The 17,819-nt window shown below is 42.5% G+C and overlaps 1 protein-coding gene and 1 pseudogene across 1 annotated transcript in view; both read left to right on the top strand.

The window, feature by feature from the left end:
* LOC126146831 (uncharacterized) overlaps positions 1-17,819 on the top strand; it is a 690,215-nt gene that overhangs the window by 89,578 nt on the left and 582,818 nt on the right. The window lies entirely within an intron of this gene.
* Positions 7,140-7,257, top strand: LOC126164295 (5S ribosomal RNA; annotated as a pseudogene).

The following is a 17,819-nucleotide window of genomic DNA, read 5'->3' as shown; positions in this document are numbered from 1 at the left end:
TCAAGTCGAAATATGAATAGTCAAACTGAATTTTCACTCTGCAAGAACTGTCGGAAGCAAACGTATGGAATTTAAATCCACTAGGCTGCAACCAATCACGATTTAAAACATACACTACTGGCCATTAAAATTTCCACACCACGAAGATGACGTGCTACAGACGCGAAATTTAACCGACAGCAACAAGATGCTGTGATACGCAAATGATTAGCTTTTCAGAGCATTCACACAACATGTGACATGAGGAAAATTTCCAGTCGATTTCTCATACACAAACAGCAGTTGACCGACGTTGCCTGTAGGAACGTTGTTGTGATGCCTCGTGTAAGGAAGAGGAATGCGTACGATCACGTTTCTGACTTTGATAGAGGTCGGATTGTAGCCTATCGCGATTGCGGTTTACCGTATCGCTACATTGCTGCTCGCGTTGGTCGAGATCCAATGACTGTTAGCAGAATACGGAATCGGTGGGTTCAGGAGGGTAATACGGATCGCCGTGTTGGATACCAACGGCGTCGTATCACTAGCAGTCGAGATGACAGGCATCTTATCCGCATGGCTGTAACGGATCGTGCAGCCACGTCTCGATCCCTGAATCAACAGATGGGGACGTTTGCAAGACACCAACCATCTGCACGAACAGTTCGACGACGTTTGCAGCAGAATGGACTGTCAGCTCGGAGACCATGACTGCGGTTACCCTTGACGCTGCATCACAGGCAGGAGCGCCTGAGATGGTGTACTCAACGACGAACCTGGGTGCACGAATGGCAAAACGTCATTTTTTTCGCATGAATCCAGGTACTGCATCGTGATGGTCGCATCCGTGTTTGGCGACATCGCGGTGAAAGAACATTGGAAGCATGTGTTCGTCGTCGCCATACTGGCGTATCACCCGGCGTGATGGTATGGGGTGCCATTGTTTACACGTCTCGGTCACCTCTTGTTCCCATTGACGGCACTTTGAACAGTGGAAACTTAACTATCCGAGTACGACTCACGACCTGTCCCCACAGTTGTACTTCCGCCATTACTGTGACGTTGCAGGAGAATTTCTGTTAAGACTGAAACCTAGGAGATGGGGTACAGGTGGAGGTAAAGCTAAAAGGTCGGTTCGAGGGTCGTGCATTACAGATCACTCGGTATAGTACGCCTAAGAAAGGCAAAGATCCTAGGTTCGAATCCTGGTCCGGTACACGGTTGTAATCTAGTAGGAAATTTCAGAAATATTTTGTCTTTAAAGTATTCAGACAACTCCTTAAAACGTATAAACGCAATAACCGGAAAATAAAAAATAATGAAATATCTGTAGAAAAACAAAGAATTTTAATAAAACGCAGATTGGCGGAAAGCAAATATACGAAGCATAGAAGAGAGAAAAGTGCCTCCGACTTGCTGAAACTTGCAATAATTTCTACTTGATCATCTATTAACTTACTATTTTTCTGATTTCCAATGTGGATATATGCAATTTTTTTCAGTTTCTATCAGCTCCTCACAGCCATCAGATTCCAGTCCGAGCGAAATTGTATTTGTTTTGGTGACCTATATCCAAGCTTCTTACGGAGAACCATCTCCTTCCTACCAATCTCCTTCCTTAATGGAATAAGTCATCGTAAAAAATAAAATGTACGGTTGTATTACCGTGGACCAGCAGTAGCTTAGGAAGTCATGTCAAAATGGAGTCACTAAGAGGATTTGATGGGAAATGAAACCGACTGTTCCAGATTGCAAGTGCTGTACTTCGCTGCAGCGTACCATTTTGAAATTCCTGTGTTCTTTGCTTCGCAGAGAGATGTCTGCGTGCCTAGGCAGCCGGGTTATAAAAATCCTGCGGCATTTCGACCAGACAGAACCCGGTCTCTGCAATTTTCATTATGCAGAATTTACGGTTTCTGCTCTGAGAACCTTGAATAGTTGGAGTAGTTGGCGGCTGCCCTTCCGTCGCTGCCTGAGTTCGCCACTTTTTTCCCACCCACGCCCTGTAATTACGCGTGGTCTTTCTGCAACAGTGGGCACACAATTCAGGGCTAAACAAAACATTTGCTGGTAGTTATGTAGCTGAAATTATGCACATCTCCCGGCAGCACAAGGTATGAATTAGCTCTGACAAAGATATATAAACAATCACTGTAACAATTGTAGTCGCTCAGATAGCTATTAATAACGAACGAAATTTATGCTACGTGAAAAGAAGTTTTAATCCGTCGAGACATTCGGTCTGAGACGTGTGTAGCTGCTGCTTTCATAATTTCTTGGTGTTTATTTTAAAATGAATGTTACGACAACATGAAAAAAGTGTGCTGTCTTTCATTTCTAAAGATAGTTGCCGTTGTCTTGCCAATTCTTCGTTTCGAAAGCACCAGAAACTCTCTTAATTACTGATGTACGAACGGCACTAACAAAGTGATTTACGCAGAATGAAACTGAAATTAAATATTTCTGGTAACTGGAAAAGTTAATGCTGGTAATTGACTCACATGTAACAAAGGTAAAATCATATCAACATTACGTATGTACAGACTAAAATCATATTTATATTTCATGAAAGTTGGAGAAATGAGATGAAACTTTACTTGAACAGCTATTGTTCAGCACCTTCCTAGTTATTAGACTCATAATAACGATTATAACAATGGTCATATTGATGAAGGGCGCACAGTCACTGTTAGACGCGAATACAACCAAAGGATGTAATCTCTGTTAAAAATTAATCAGTCCGATTGGCGAAAATTAAAAAAAAATTGTGATGACAATTTTCTGGTAGAGTGCTTGAAAGATACAGAAGTACAGAATGGGATCTCGCAGTCAACGAAAACTTCATGTATCCTGACGATGCGTAGCACAGACTCATGAGGTATTACATTCTTTGGTACTGGTGCCAGATATTATGCCGGATTTTAACTCTTTTCAAAGACTACAGTTAGTAATTCTTGTGATGATATACTTCGACCATTCGTTTTATGATTCATTAGCAAGAGACAGAAATGTAGAACATTTTAGCCAAAGGAAACTGCCAACAGACAGGCGAGTGACATTAAATGGTCATTATTGCAAGAAAAGAAAGAAACTTATACAACGAAATTAAATTTCTAATAAAAAAGGAGCAAAATAAATAATAGTGGCATTATAATTAACCAAGAAATTAAACAAGGCTACCTTTCGCCAGTATTATTCAGCTTCTATACAAATGATATAATTGGAAAAAAAGGGCATAAAAAGAGTGTAGATAAGGATAATTATATAAAATGAAAAGGTGAGGAATGGCATTCCGAGGTAAATAACCGTTACTCAGAAATAGTGACAAAAACAAAATCATCGTGCAAACAGATTATTTTTACTACATGGGGTGCGAAGTTTCTTTTATGATAATGTTATAAAAAATAAAACAACAAAATTTCAGGGTATCTCTGGAACAATGAAAAGAACATTGAACAAAAAGGCAAGTAAAGAAACGCGACTGCTCCAGTGCCGCTTTATGTATCTGAGACTTCGACGGCAAACAAGGAAGAACTAAATCGAATCAGAAGTGAAGTTCATTAGATCAATTAAAGGATGTAAACTAGAAGATGGATAAGAAACAGATAATATCGGAAATAAGCTTAAAATATTTGCAGTAACACAAAATAAGATACATATGAGCAGAAATGGAAGCAACATGTAAACAGAATACAAGGCAGATGTCCTAAAAAAGTTAGCAACATATTCTGAAAAAGGAAAGGAATGGAATTAATTCGCTGAAGCTAAAAAAGGTACCTCAAATCTAATTCTTAAAAGCAGACGATAACATCATGACAAAGACTTTGTCTGCAAGAAACAACAGATACACTACTAGCTATTAAAATTGCTACACCACGAAGATGACGTGCTACGAACGCGAAATGTAACCGACAGGAAGAAGATGCTGTGATATGCAAATGATTAGCTTTTCAGAGCATTCACACAAGGTTGGCGCCGGTGGCGACAGCTACAACGTGCTGACATGAGGAAAGTTTCCAACCGATTTCTCATACACAAAGAGCAGTTGACCGGCGTTACCTGGTGAAACGTTGTTCTGAGGCCTCGTGTAAGGAGGAGAAATGCGTACCATCACGTTTCCGACTTTGATATAGATCTGATTGTAGCCTATCGCGATTGCGGTTTGTCGTATGGCGACATTGCTGCTCGCGTTGTTCGAGATCCAATGAATGTTAGCAGAATATGGAATCGGTGGGTTCAGGAGGGTAATAGGGAACGCCGTGCTGGATCCCAACGGCGTTGTATCACTAGCAGTCGAGATGACAGGCATCGTATCCGCATGGCTGTAACGGATCGTGCAGCCACGTCTAGATCCCTGAGTCAACAGATGGGGACGTTTGCAAGACACCAACCATCTGCACGAACAGTTCGAGGACGTTTGCAGCAGCATGGACTATCAGCTCGGAGACCATGACTGTGGTTATCCTTGACGCTGCATCTCAGACAGGGGCGCCTGCGATGGTGTACTCAACGACGAACTTGGGTGCACGAATGGCAAAACGCCATCGGATGAATCCAGGTTATGTTTACAGCATCATGATGGTCGCATCCGTGTTTGGCGACATCGCGGTGAACGCACATTGTAAGCGTGTATTCGTCATCGCCATACTGGCGTATCACCCGGCGTGATGGTATGGGGTGCCATTGTTTACACGTCTCGATCACCTCTTGTTCGCATTAACGGTACTTTGAACAGTGGGCGTTACATTTCAGATGTGTTAGACCCGTGGCTCTACCCTTCATTCGATCCCTTCGAAACCCTACATTTCAGCAGGATAATGCAGGACCGCATGTTACAGGTCCTGTACGTGCCTTTCTGGACACAGAAAATGTTCGACTGCTGCCCTGGCCAGCACGTTCTCCAGATCTCTCACAAATTGAAAACGTGTGGTCAATGGTGGCCGAGCAACTGGCTCGTCCCAATACGCCAGTCACTACTCGTGATGAACTGTGGTATCATGTTGAAGGTACATGGGCAGCTGTACCTGTACACTCAATACTCAGGCGTATCAAGGTCGTTACTACGGCCAGAGGTGGTTGTTCTGGGTACTGATTTCTCAGGATCTATGCTCCCAAATTGCGTGAAAATGTAATAAGATGTCAGTTCCAGTATAATATACTTGTCCAATGAATACCCCTTCATCAGCTGCATTTCTTCTTGGTGTACTAATTTTAAAGACCAGTAGTGTAAAATACTCTATCTCACTGAAGATGCCGAAACAGCCATACTTAGGATCTCATGATCGTGACTTCACACCAGGTTATGCATGTGTAATTTACAAGGACGCTGGACACAGATCGTCGTACAGAAAGAGCAAGCCTCCGACCTCCACGTTCTGAGATGGGAGGTGACGTTCAACACCTTCTCGTCTACTCTTCACTTCACCATGCTTAAACCACTTCCCATAGACGTTGACGACAGTATCACGTAAAAGCCGACACGCTTCACCGTTTCCGAAAAGCTCGTCACTCGCCGCTAGGTATAGGGCCGTAACGATATACTCTTTGTCAGTGGACTTCACTACTTGCGGCCCGTCTCGTTGCTAGAATGACATTCTATTCGTGTCTTCTCCGCCGATATGCTTTCCTTTGTACCTCACGTGGCTGCATCTCTATTGGTGGCATTCAATCTTGCGATCGGCAGTCAATGTAACATTTTGGGTTTTCAGTAGAACAGTGTTTCAAGATGCAAAATCAAGCTGCAAGCTTAGTGTTGCCATTATCATTTCGTTTACTCTAGTTAGCCCATCGAAAGGCGCTTTCAGTCACAGTCTTTACAGTCTGTCGTTAACGGAAAAATGTATTTGCATCATTTGGTTAGAAATGTTCCCATTAGTATGTCAGAGGAAATACGATTATACGATTCATATGAATGTGGCGTCAATTATTCACAAAAAAACCTGATGAAAAGAATATTGTATCACATTAATAAGAGTAGCCAATAGGATGAAACTGATATTCATTGCGACAAAAGATTAAAAGAAGGGTGATGGCAACTGTGGGGTGTTTCCACTCAAACAGGGAGAGCTCCGCCAGACAAATTGATCGTTGCATTATTCAGTAGCTGTCAGTACCTCCACATCCGTTAATTAAGGTTTTGAAAATACAAATCAGTAGGCGCTTTGTTCACGAAACCGGTTTATCAATACCACAGCACCATTTTTGCTTCGTGGCTATGCAACAGAAAACGCTATCTTCCGGAAGTCGTGAGCGCTGGTTCGGTGGAGCATACTAACAATATTGCAGTCGGCAATGAGTCCACGTATAAAGTTTTTTTTCTGTTATGTGTTACACCCTAAATGAACTGATTTTATCCACAGCAAGTCGTCTGGTATATTCCAGTTACACCTTGCAGTCTCCCGCTGTATGGCCTTCCCAACGTGCTATAATGGGTTAACTTTGCTAAATCTTTCAGAACCCAGCGAGAACGACGGAGGGGACGAACGCCCAGTGTCAGCTCCGCGATGCGTGCTGCCCTAGAGGCACCAGCACTCATTGCGAAGTGCGCCATGGTCGCCAGGTTTCGTGGAGTTGCGCTGGCGAAATTTGCAACTGCCACAAAATACACCCGAAAGCGTACAGTGTATCTTTTGTAAGTATTTGTGAAAAATGCAAATATTTCGAAGTTAAAATTGAATGAGAACGCGTAAAGTGCTTTTTTAAAAAAAATGCTCTCTCGTGTTAAAAGGGATAACATAGGAATCAATGTTTTTCACTGTTCTCAACGATAGCTAGGTAACAATAAAAATGGCTGCGTTGTCCCTCAGTACCTTTTGAGCCGTCAGTTGACTAACGAGCCAGCTCACCATTAGAGCTAATACATAGGCTTACCGACAATCATTCTCCCCACGCCAAGCAAGGAGGAATCAATTAGTCGTACCAGAAATATCTTCCATCACGCACCGTCAGGTGGCTTGCGAATTGTTGATGCAGATGTAGAACTTACTGCCAATGACCACACAGTGCCTGGAAAGCAAGCTCAGACCTACGTTGACAGTCAAAAACGCAGTAGCGAGCAAACGCTAGGATTACAAATAATATGAGCTTAAATCAATGCCAACGTGTAAAGCCTGAACTGTCTTAAATGATAACACGAAATGTCGCAGATCTCTAAGAATGTAGCCAATGGCCTTGCCACAGTGGTAACACCGGTTCCCGTCAGATCATCGAAGTTAAGCGCTGTCGGGCTGGGCTAGCACTTGGATGGGTGACCATATGGTCTTCTGAGCGCTGTTGGCGAGCGGGGTGTACTCAGACCTTGTGAGGCAAACTGAGGAGCTATTGATTGAGAAGTAGCGGCTCCGGTCTCGTAAACCGACGTACAGCTGGGATAGCAGTGTGCTGACCATATGCCCCTCCATATCCGCATCCAATGACGCCTGTGGCCCGTGGATAACATGGCGGCCGGTCGGTACCGTTGGGCCTCCCAAAGCCTGTTCGGACAGAGTCTAATAATGTAGCTCCAGAAAGTAAGATGACAGTTTCACTCGATACAGGGTACATAAATTTCAGTAACGATGTGGTAGCTGTTGATAGCACTAGATCTGTTTCACGTAGTGGACCAACGGTCATATCCATGTGATGTCTTTGCCTCGAACTCTGGCGACGCATCAGCCGAAGTGACTGTAGACAAATAAAACCGCCGCCACTCCCGAACATGTTACCATATGGCTGGAGTGTCGCAACACTGGGTCCATCTCCGCTTTAACAGCCACGTTGGTGTGGTAATGAACGGCGAATTGAGTCTAAGCTTGCAGACTCAGGCGCTATAGATCAACTTCTTTACGGTGCCTACGTCCAATCTGGATGTAAGTTCAACTATGGGTGGGTAAAGGAGTCGGGCATCCCTGCCAACGCCTCAGTGTCAATAGATGGCTTGGCAATGACATCAGGGGCTTATTCTTCCCTTCCAGCGGAGATGGGATAGCTGGTGACAGCAGTAAAAACCGCATAGTTCCTCACAGTCTTTCGTCTACGGCGGTCCGTGCATTCGGGGGGGGGGGGGGGGGGGGGAATGGGGTGAGGACTCAGTCGGGGGTCTTTCGCTGGGATTGGAAGGCAGCGGTGAGGCCATAGCCCAGCTGGGAGGCATATCCAGCAGTAAAGACGGTCTCAGATAATTAACTCGGCCCTGATGTCTTCTTGGGGACAAGGCGGCATGCAGTTGTGCCTGCCAGAGTTGAGTATGACGTCGCACAGAGACTGCCCCTTGATTGCATCTCTGATGGTGGACATTCGTATGAGCCCACACTAAAGGTTCCATGCAATAGTATGAGTATGGCTTACTGACTCAGGCGCTGTAGATCAATGAGGTTAAGGTGGCTACGCCCATGCTGAATGTGGGTTCAACTATGGTTGGGTACAGCAGTGAAAGTACACGAAACGAAAATGTATAGTAGTGCTTCCTCAGAGATCACTTTCATTTTATTTGCGTCTTGAAAGTACAGGATGGAAAGGAGCGGTGGCCGGATGTTTAATGCCGTTCCTTTGGCAAAAGCATTAGAAGGCGCCCTATGTGAGAGGCACGCCATTGTCGACCAGGTGGTTTGTGACGCTGCGGCTATTTGAGTATTGCACGGATGAAACTAAAGTTGCTTAGCCTTTGAGAATGGATACCGTACAACGCAGCGAAATATGGGAAAACTGTGACGTCACCGAACTTCAGTGCATCACCGACACTGTCAGCTTGGATTGAGCGTTGAATTATTAACAGGCTCAGATTTTTGCATCATATGACTCTAGTGACTTTTATTGAGGGCTGAACACTCTTATGTTATACTGTCCTTGTTATTCTCAATTGAACAAAAATTTAAAACCAAATTAAAGTTGTGCTGGTTTCAGCTTTAAAGAGTTAATAAAATTCAGAAGGAAATAATATTACCTTTCAGTGTATGAATAAATACAGTTTTTAACACCTGGATTTTTTTTGAATTTTCCATTCTCCGTTGATGCCTATTCCTGCTTTTCTTCGCTTTCTTCTCTGCCTCGTGATGACTGGGTGTTGTGTGCTGTCCTTAGGTTAGTTAGGTTTAAGTAGTTCTAAGTTCTAGGGGACTGATGACCATACATGTTAAGTCCCATAGTGCTCAGAACCATTTGAACTTCCCTTTCTTCCTAACGTCTCCGTCTCCAGTCTACGCGTCTCTGTGACAGTCATTAAAAAACTGGCAACTTCGCCGGAGAAGGCACAAAGGGACCCATTTACTGTATCATGTTAATTTTTGCTTATAAACAAGATTAATACGACAAAAGTGACGTCAAGAGACGGATCTGTTATTTATTTGAACCTCGTGTCTTACACATCGTTTCACCAACCATAGAAGATTTCTAACTCCTTCGACGCTGTAGATACAATGGCTATCGCAGTAGAGGTAATGTAGCGTTGTCACAGCCTCAAAACGTTTGTCCCCACTATAAATTCTTGGGGTCATAGTAAAAATTCTTGCACACATTGTTTCATATCTTTGTTTATGTTTATATTTCTTTTTCTATAGCATTACCATAAATTTTTTGAACCTTAAATTAACGTTTCATTTGATGGATAACATCATTATCTTCTTATTAAAGTCCCTCTAGGCATTAAGGACCTTGGCTGGAAAAAACCGGCGTTGTTTATGACGGTTGCGTTAATTTATTTTCTTATTTACTTTTCTGTTTTATTGCTTTGTGTATTACATAGAATGTTCACTGCTAAAAGAAAATGATTCCTCCAATGTATAACCAGCAACAAGGCTCGTAAATTAAGACAATACAATACTTATATAAGCGGCAGTCAAATACAAACGAGACAAATGGAAAAAACATTTAGTAAACCATTCATAATTTCAGAAGTAAACACCATAATTTTTTCTACATTTATTCCATTATGAGACAAGGCTGCCGGTGCCTTCATGGAAAAGCGTTTGCTACTGCGAACGGAATCAATATTGTACCGTGGCGTGTACGTCTTCGTTCGAAGCAAATGTACAGCCACGGATGTCTTTCTTCAGGCTCGAAAAATATGGACATCGCATGGGGAGGGATCTGGACTGTAGTGAGGATATGTAAGGGTTTCCCAGCAAAACTTGTGTAGTGTACTCGAATCACCCTTGGCCCACATCTTGCCAAGGTTGTTTAAACAACGCTGCAGAAGTTTCAGTGGGAATACCTTACACATCATCCATTATAGTCCTGGTGCCCGAATCCCGAACTCACTCCCCACTCCCCCCCGCCCCCCCCCCCCCAATGCGATTTTATATTTTTGAGCCCTGAGGAAAGACGTCTGTGGCGACGATTTGTTTCGGACCAAGATGTGCACGCTTGGGTACAACCAGGTTCCGTTGGCAACCGCAAACATTTTTCCATGAAAGTATACACCGTCTTGTCTCACACTGGAACGAATGTGGTAACAGCCTGACGATTACTTTCGAAACAGTAAACAGGTTATTTACTTTTTACCGATGTCTCGTTTTCATTTGACTGCCCCTATAAATGTAATCGTGTCAAAATAGTCAACAGTCATAATTATAGTTTATGTCGCAGAGCGCCAAATGGGAAGCTGACGCATGTTTATCTTTGTTTTGTTGCCAGTCGGCCGCAGTGGCAGAGCGGTTCTAGGCGCTTCAGTCTGGAACCGCGCGTTCGCTACGGTCTCAGGTTCGAATCCTGCCCCCGGCCGGAGTGGCCCTGCGGTTCTGGGCGCTACAGTCTCGAACAGAGCGACCGCTACGGTCGCAGGTTCGAATCCTGCCTCGGGCATGGATGTGTGTGATGTCCTTAGGTTAGTTAGGTTTAATTAGTTCTAAGTTCTAGGCGACTAATGACCTCAGAAGTTGAGTCGCATAGTGCTCAGAGCCATTTGAATCCTGCCTCGGACATGGATGTGTGATGTCCTTAGGTTAGTTAGGTTTAACTAGTTCTAACTTCTAGGGGACTGATGACCTCAGATATCAAGTTCCATAGCGCTCAGAGCCATTTTGAACCTTTTTTTTGTTGCCATATTTCGGAATTGGCCTGCAATTTGGAATTCGTTTTCAGTGCTTTCCTATACCATTCATTCGATGACGATGAAACTTCTGTGGAGCTTAGAACTTCCTACCACCCATAGCGGTGTCGGTGGAGAGTGGGTAACAGAGGAGCTTGACTCAGGAATATTTGGAGCAAATTAAAAAAAAATTCTCTATAAAGCACTGATTAGTTATGCAATTGATTGTATAAACATGTTGTGGGCGAAATATACTCCAAAACTCTTGGATGTTGGGGTGAGTTTGAGAAGACTTGATATGTAAAGAAAGTTCAATAACGGACGACATCACTGTCAAATCTGTATTTTTCGACGTCGGTACACTGACTGGTAGAAGTCAAAGTGATTTGTAATTAATAAAGTTGTGGTAGGGTGATGGGTTGCGGGTGGGGGTACGGGTGGGGGGGGGGATGTATTGTAAGGACAGTAACTTACAGCCATCTCTCCATAACGCTTGAAGGATATTCTACCAAAATTACCCGGACTGAAAGACACCCATAGTAGCTATACGGCTGAGGCTTTGAGGTGAGAAGGCGTAACACTGGAGCTCTTTCAACCAAGTATAGCATAAGCTTAACTCATCGCTTTTATAAAAACGCTGTGGTACTAAGATATCGCCGTCCAAGTAAAATTCAGCCATGTCTGAATGGCATCAGACCACATGAAACAAGGTTATATACAGACATAGTTGTATCTCCGCAGTACCAACAAAACCAGTGTCATACATTTACCTGTATTGCGAGAACACCCATTTTACTGCTTCCCCATGGTAATACTACACGACTGAACACCTTTTTGGCGCTTCTTGATGTATGAACACCTGACAGATCATTTCACTTATCGTCTGAATGAGTTAAGCCGAAATCATATTGCCATTACACACCAGTAATTAAGGAATTTCTGTAAAAGTCAGCTCACAGTATCCTATCGGGAAACCGAATTGGCCTCCACAAGTTGAATACTTCACCGCATTGGAGGAATCCTCATTAAGTAATATTTTTGTATCACTGCGGCACGTCCTCGCCTGTTAGGCAACGAAACAATGCACATTTGAGAGCTACCGACTGCCAGAGTTACGCCTTCTCCAGTTCTAATTATTCAAAATTCGAGCTTTCTGCTCCAAAAAATATGAATAGATGACGCAGCTCAGCGCTCTCTTAGCAAGGAATGAACACACAAATTTTGTTTGTGTTTCTACCGTCGCAATTCCGGAGTGAAAAAAGCGCTGACAAAAGCTGAATGCCAGAAATTATACGTCTCTGTAAACGGAAAATGGGAAAGTTGTGACACTGATGAAAGTTCGAAACTCTCATAGTTTCGCGCAAATTTGACTGAAGCAAAACTATTTATCATTTGACAACCAGTTCTACTCAAACAGGATGTCCGTCCCATGGGGTCATCAGTCAGTGGACTGCTTCCTCAAACACATGAAAGCAAAGTATTTGAAACGATAGTAAGACCCAAACAATACAGGATACTATATTGGTACGGCTATGTTGATGACATCAAATGCCTTCTAAATGAAACAGCTAGTCGTATCCCACAACTTCACAGTGATATGAGCACAGTTCACCCAAAAAAATTCACTAAAGAAACGGAAAATGGCAAAAAAATTGAAGTTCCTCGACTTCACAGTATATAGCCACGACAACTAACTGCAGTTCTTCATGTACAGGGAAGTCACCAACACATGTACTGCCATACACAAATACTTTAATCACCCAGTTGCGCACAAACGAGCCAGTTTCAAATTTAAGGAGCACAAACTGAACAAAATTGCACTCAGCGAAAAAATTACAAAAATAAATCACAGATAATGAAACAAATGGCTATAGAGGTTGGATATGACACAAATATTATAGAGAAACTGAACCACAAAATTAATACAAAAATAAAGAGGACACCTAGCACATAAAGGCAAACAGCCTGTCACCCACTTACAAACACAGAGATTCAGAGCACACACACAAGACGCTATTAACAAGAAACACTCATAACAGCAAACACAGACACGTAGAACATAAACACATAGAACACAGACACACAGAACAAAGACACATGCGCACATGGACAAGAAACATCCGTAACAACAAGCAAATAGTACACCGTCACTTAAACATCCCATAGAATAGGCAACATACTCAAAAAACAAGGGCTAAAATAGCCTACAGAGAAAATTAAGGGCAACCAAGCACAGACCAACTCAAAACATTTGGAATTTACCAACTGGCATGCTAGGACAGCAAATCAAGTCGTATAGGACAGACAACGAGAAACTTTAATATCAGATACATACAACACAGAAGAGCATTAAAAAGTTACAGCTGCCATTCTACATTTGCAAAACACCTTATGGACATGAAACACAAACCAACAAAGATCAACACTGACTTGAAAATTCTCAAATACAGCAATAGCCCCAACAGAAACTGATAATTGAAGAATAGCTCTCAGATCCAAAAGCCATAGTTGAAGAAAAACAAATAATAAATGAACACACAGTTCTTTGGAGAGGAACTTTGTGCCCTGCCTTCAAAGTACTATCAGATAAAACAACCCATAAATACTCAAAATCACCCCGCCCCCTCCTCTCTCTCTCTCTCTCTCTCTCTCTCTCTCTCTCTCTCTCTCTCACACACACACACACACACACACACACACACATACACACACACACTCTTCCAAACAGATTTACTTAATATCAGGCATAACCATAACTTTCCCAGTCGTAGAAGTTCGTGAAGATGACAAACTATGAAAGAAAACAACTGCAACAAAAAACATAAATATCCAGGGAACCACAGAATGTGATAACAAAGAATACAAAACTTTGTTTTTCACATTTGTAAATACTGCCTTAAAGACTAGAATTTGTATGTAGACAAGTAGCAGCATTTTCCTGCTTTACAGAAAGATAATAAAAGCCCACTGATGATGTAGAAACTTCAGCGAAACGTGTCTGGGAAATAAAAGAAATAAAAGAAATTGTTTTTTGCTTAAGGAGCACTCTTTCCAGAAAAATAAATCTAAAAATAACCTTGTTAAACTCCTCTACGTTATTTTGTTTGTTGCTACAGCACACATCAACAGAATTTCGCTCTAAGCAGTGTTTTGAATGTTCAGAATCCATATCAAACACCATTTATTAATTTAAGACAACTTACAAATTCCTATAAGTGTGCCAGAGTATAGCCAATCATCATACTCGAATCCCTTACGTTTCCTTATTCCGCCGTAGCAAGCCCAAGGTAACGTCTATATGATTGATATAATAAATGTTGCTGAAATTTGATGTGTTCATTATTGGTTGCACGTAGTATGTAGATTTCTCTATTGTAATTGCGATTTCTGCATGCAGCGGAGGTAATGCGTACTTGTTAATTTCCATGACAGCTAATATCCCCGCCCCCCCCAATACCATTCGCTTCTTCTGACGCCGGCGATCTGCTAATTCGGACGATACTAAAAAGTTAGTGAATATTTTGTATCGTTAGGCACTAATATCAGTGATATAAGATTGTCTAAATCTGAAACAAGAATAAAAATTTCTCTATGTATTGCAAATGCCATGACCTCTTGTCGCAGACTATATTCTTCATATATTTGTGGAGTCGTTTTCATTCCCGATTTGTGCATGTCCTAATAGTTAAACACAAAGCAACCGCAGACAGAAGGCGCGTATCTCATATAAATCTATCACTTTGCACGGTGGGATGCTCAAGTTCTTCCTTACAAACATAACAAGCAAGTTATGGCTGAAGACGCTTCAAAATGGCTTTGAAAATCTCTAGCTGAATTCATAAATAGAAACAAAGGCGAATTTTTGCAATAGTGGGGTATACATTTACTATGATTTCTGCTTCAGCTCAGTTTCCTCAAAATAAGGAAAAAAATGTGAACATCAGCGTAACGTAAATAATCTTTTGACGTCATTCGACAACGTTTGGCAAAATTTAACAATGAAAGAGAAACAAAAGAACAACGCAATTGAGTACTTTTGGATACATATTTAAATAAATGAACAATGTTTAGAATAATTACATTATTCCGAAATGAGAAATAAATCTCAGGTGGCACCTTGTTACCACACATTCGCAGTTATCTTTCAGGTAGCTCATTTCCGAACGCATGATTACTGTAACGTGTTTGCTTCAGTTTTGCTTCGTTTCTTAGTTATTATCGAAAGAACACTACTCTTGTTAAACATTGTACTGACGCAGCTGACAAATCATTCCATAATTAGGAAAAGTGGAATAAAAAGATTCATGTGGTTAATACGTGATGGATTCCAGCATATTTCACGATAGGTGAAGTTGTTCAGTATGCACTGCTGAATGTCTGTTGTGACTGATTAACAGACTCGACCATTTTTATAGGATTCATTTCCGTTGTTTTTATCCTCTAGATTTTTATTTTTTGGGGTATCTAGAAATTATCGTATACAACGACAATCCTAAAGGCAGAGAATCCTGATAGGCTTGTCATGAAACCTGCAGAAACATCTGAAAGAGTTCTTTACCTGCTAATATCTATCACCCAAGGGGTCATGCGCGTGGAGAACTGCAACGCTGTGATCAATTCTTATGAGCTATCAACTGCAGAGATACTAAGTGAAAATGTGCAACTGTCAGATATTATAGCAGTATCAACTTATAAACGAAGCCTTTCTGCGCAGTGTGCCATGCTGTCTTGATGGGACCAAGTAACCGCCGATTTTTGTCCAAATATTTGTAACAATCGTACTCAACTGGAACCGTTGTCCCAGCAGCCTACTAACAGTTTTGAGACATGTAGATCGTTATTTCATAGAATGAGTCAGGCCTACAAAATTGCTCAGTGACACTTCAAAATTATTCCGAAATTAGAAAATGATAAAGCTCGATAATTCAATAACGTCTCTGTGCGAAAATTATCATGAAACGATGTCCGCTCTCACTGAAAGAGTTTTCAGCATCAGTTTATACTGACTGAAATACTCCTTCCCTCGTTCCTCCATTCCTCTTTCTCACCTCGCTCCCAGAGGGAGACCTTCTGAGCTTCGTTTATGCGAGTTTACTTGGTCTGAACTGGATCGGCCTCTGTAGTCGCGCTGCAGCCGTCCTTATCTCACGCTCTCCAGCGACGATGGAATTGATTTTCTCTCAAAAGAAAGCTACTGGCTGACTTATCTGCATTGTGCCTTTCCCCTTCCTTGTTCAAGTGATGCAGGATAATTGAAAGACCTTTGGGCAGATTGGAAGGATTAAGGAGAAAAGCCCTGTGATCGAACGGATGTGCAAGATTTCGAGTCTTTCTCTTGTAGTAGTTGTAATGGAGTCCCTGATCTACTAGTATCGGAGGGAGACCACACAAAATAAGGTACAGACGAAGGAGAGCACAGTAGAAGTATATTAACTACTGCAGATATAACGATATACTGCAGAGACAGTCTATGCAAATGAACCTATGGAGGAGGGCCGGCCGGCAGGGGTGGCCGAGCGGTTCTAGGCGCTACAGTCTGGAACCGCGCGACCGCTACGGTCGCAGGTTCGAATCCTGCCTCGGGCATGGATGTGTGTGATGTCCTTAGGTTAGTTAGGTTTAAGTAGTTCTAAGTTCTAGGGGCCTGATGACCTCAGACGTTAAGTCCCATAGTGCTCAGAGCCATTTGAACCATTTGAGGAGGGCCGAATTAGGACATCATATGTCAACAATTAGAAATGCCGCATTATACCCAACGGAGATAGTAACATTGGACAAGGGTGCCTGGAGTGGGTAACAGTATACCAAAACTGAAGCAAACACGTTAAGGTAATCATTCGTTCGCAAATGAGCTGCCTGGAAGACGACTGCGAATATGTGGTAACAAGGTGCCACTGACCTAATGATACTGTCCCAATTATTAAAAATGTATTTGAGGTATAAACTGTTACGTTAGGTTCCCATATACATGGCATCTTCATCGGGGAATGTGGCAAACGTATGATGCAGTACCAGTACATTTTAGTTACTAGTGTAAGGCAAAATTGAACGAGACGCTGTAGCCCTGGTTGGGTAGGACGAGCAACTCAAAAATGTCTCTAAGCACTAGGGGACTTAACATCTGAGGTCATCATTCCCCTAGACTTACAACTAATTAAACCTAACTAACCTAAAGACATCACACACATTCGTGCCCAAGGCAGGATTCGAACCTGCGACCGTAGCAGCTGCGCGGTTCCGGACTGAAGCGCCTAGAACAGCTCGGCCACAGCGGACGGCGACGAGCAGCTCCTGTTCCCCCAAGACCACATGTGACGCATGACACGGTTTAATGAGATCCTTATCAGAATTTAGTGTATAGTATTCATCACTGACATCGTTACTTTTACAGTAAACGCACAGAAGCGTTGACAAAGAGACTGGCTGAATACTTTTCAAAAAATGGTTCAAATGGCTCTGAGCACTATGGGACTTAACTGCGGTGGTTATCAGTCCCTTAGAACTTAGAACTACTTAAACCTAACTAACCTAAGGACATCACGCACATCCATGCCCGAGGCAGGATTCGAACCTGCGACCGTAGCGGTCGCGCGGCTCCAGACTGTGGCGCCACTCAGGCCGGCGAAGACTTTTCCAGCGCGGAAGAATGACCACATAGATTTGTGTGTTTCTCTGCGTGCGAAGAGAGAATGGTTAATAATGGAAAGCGGTATGCTAGTGAGATACAGGAGGTGTTTCCAGGCTAAAGAGCAACTGTTGAACGTAACATGTATCGTGTATCTCTGTTAAGATGTTTTCCTCAAATCAGAGATTCGCAAGTCTTAGGACGAATTCTATC

Source organism: Schistocerca cancellata, chromosome 2, assembly GCF_023864275.1.
Source record: "Schistocerca cancellata isolate TAMUIC-IGC-003103 chromosome 2, iqSchCanc2.1, whole genome shotgun sequence".
Lineage (NCBI taxonomy): Eukaryota > Metazoa > Arthropoda > Insecta > Orthoptera > Acrididae > Schistocerca > Schistocerca cancellata.
The sequence above is the reverse complement of the archived record's forward strand: the minus strand, read 5'-3'. Positions and strand labels throughout refer to the sequence as shown.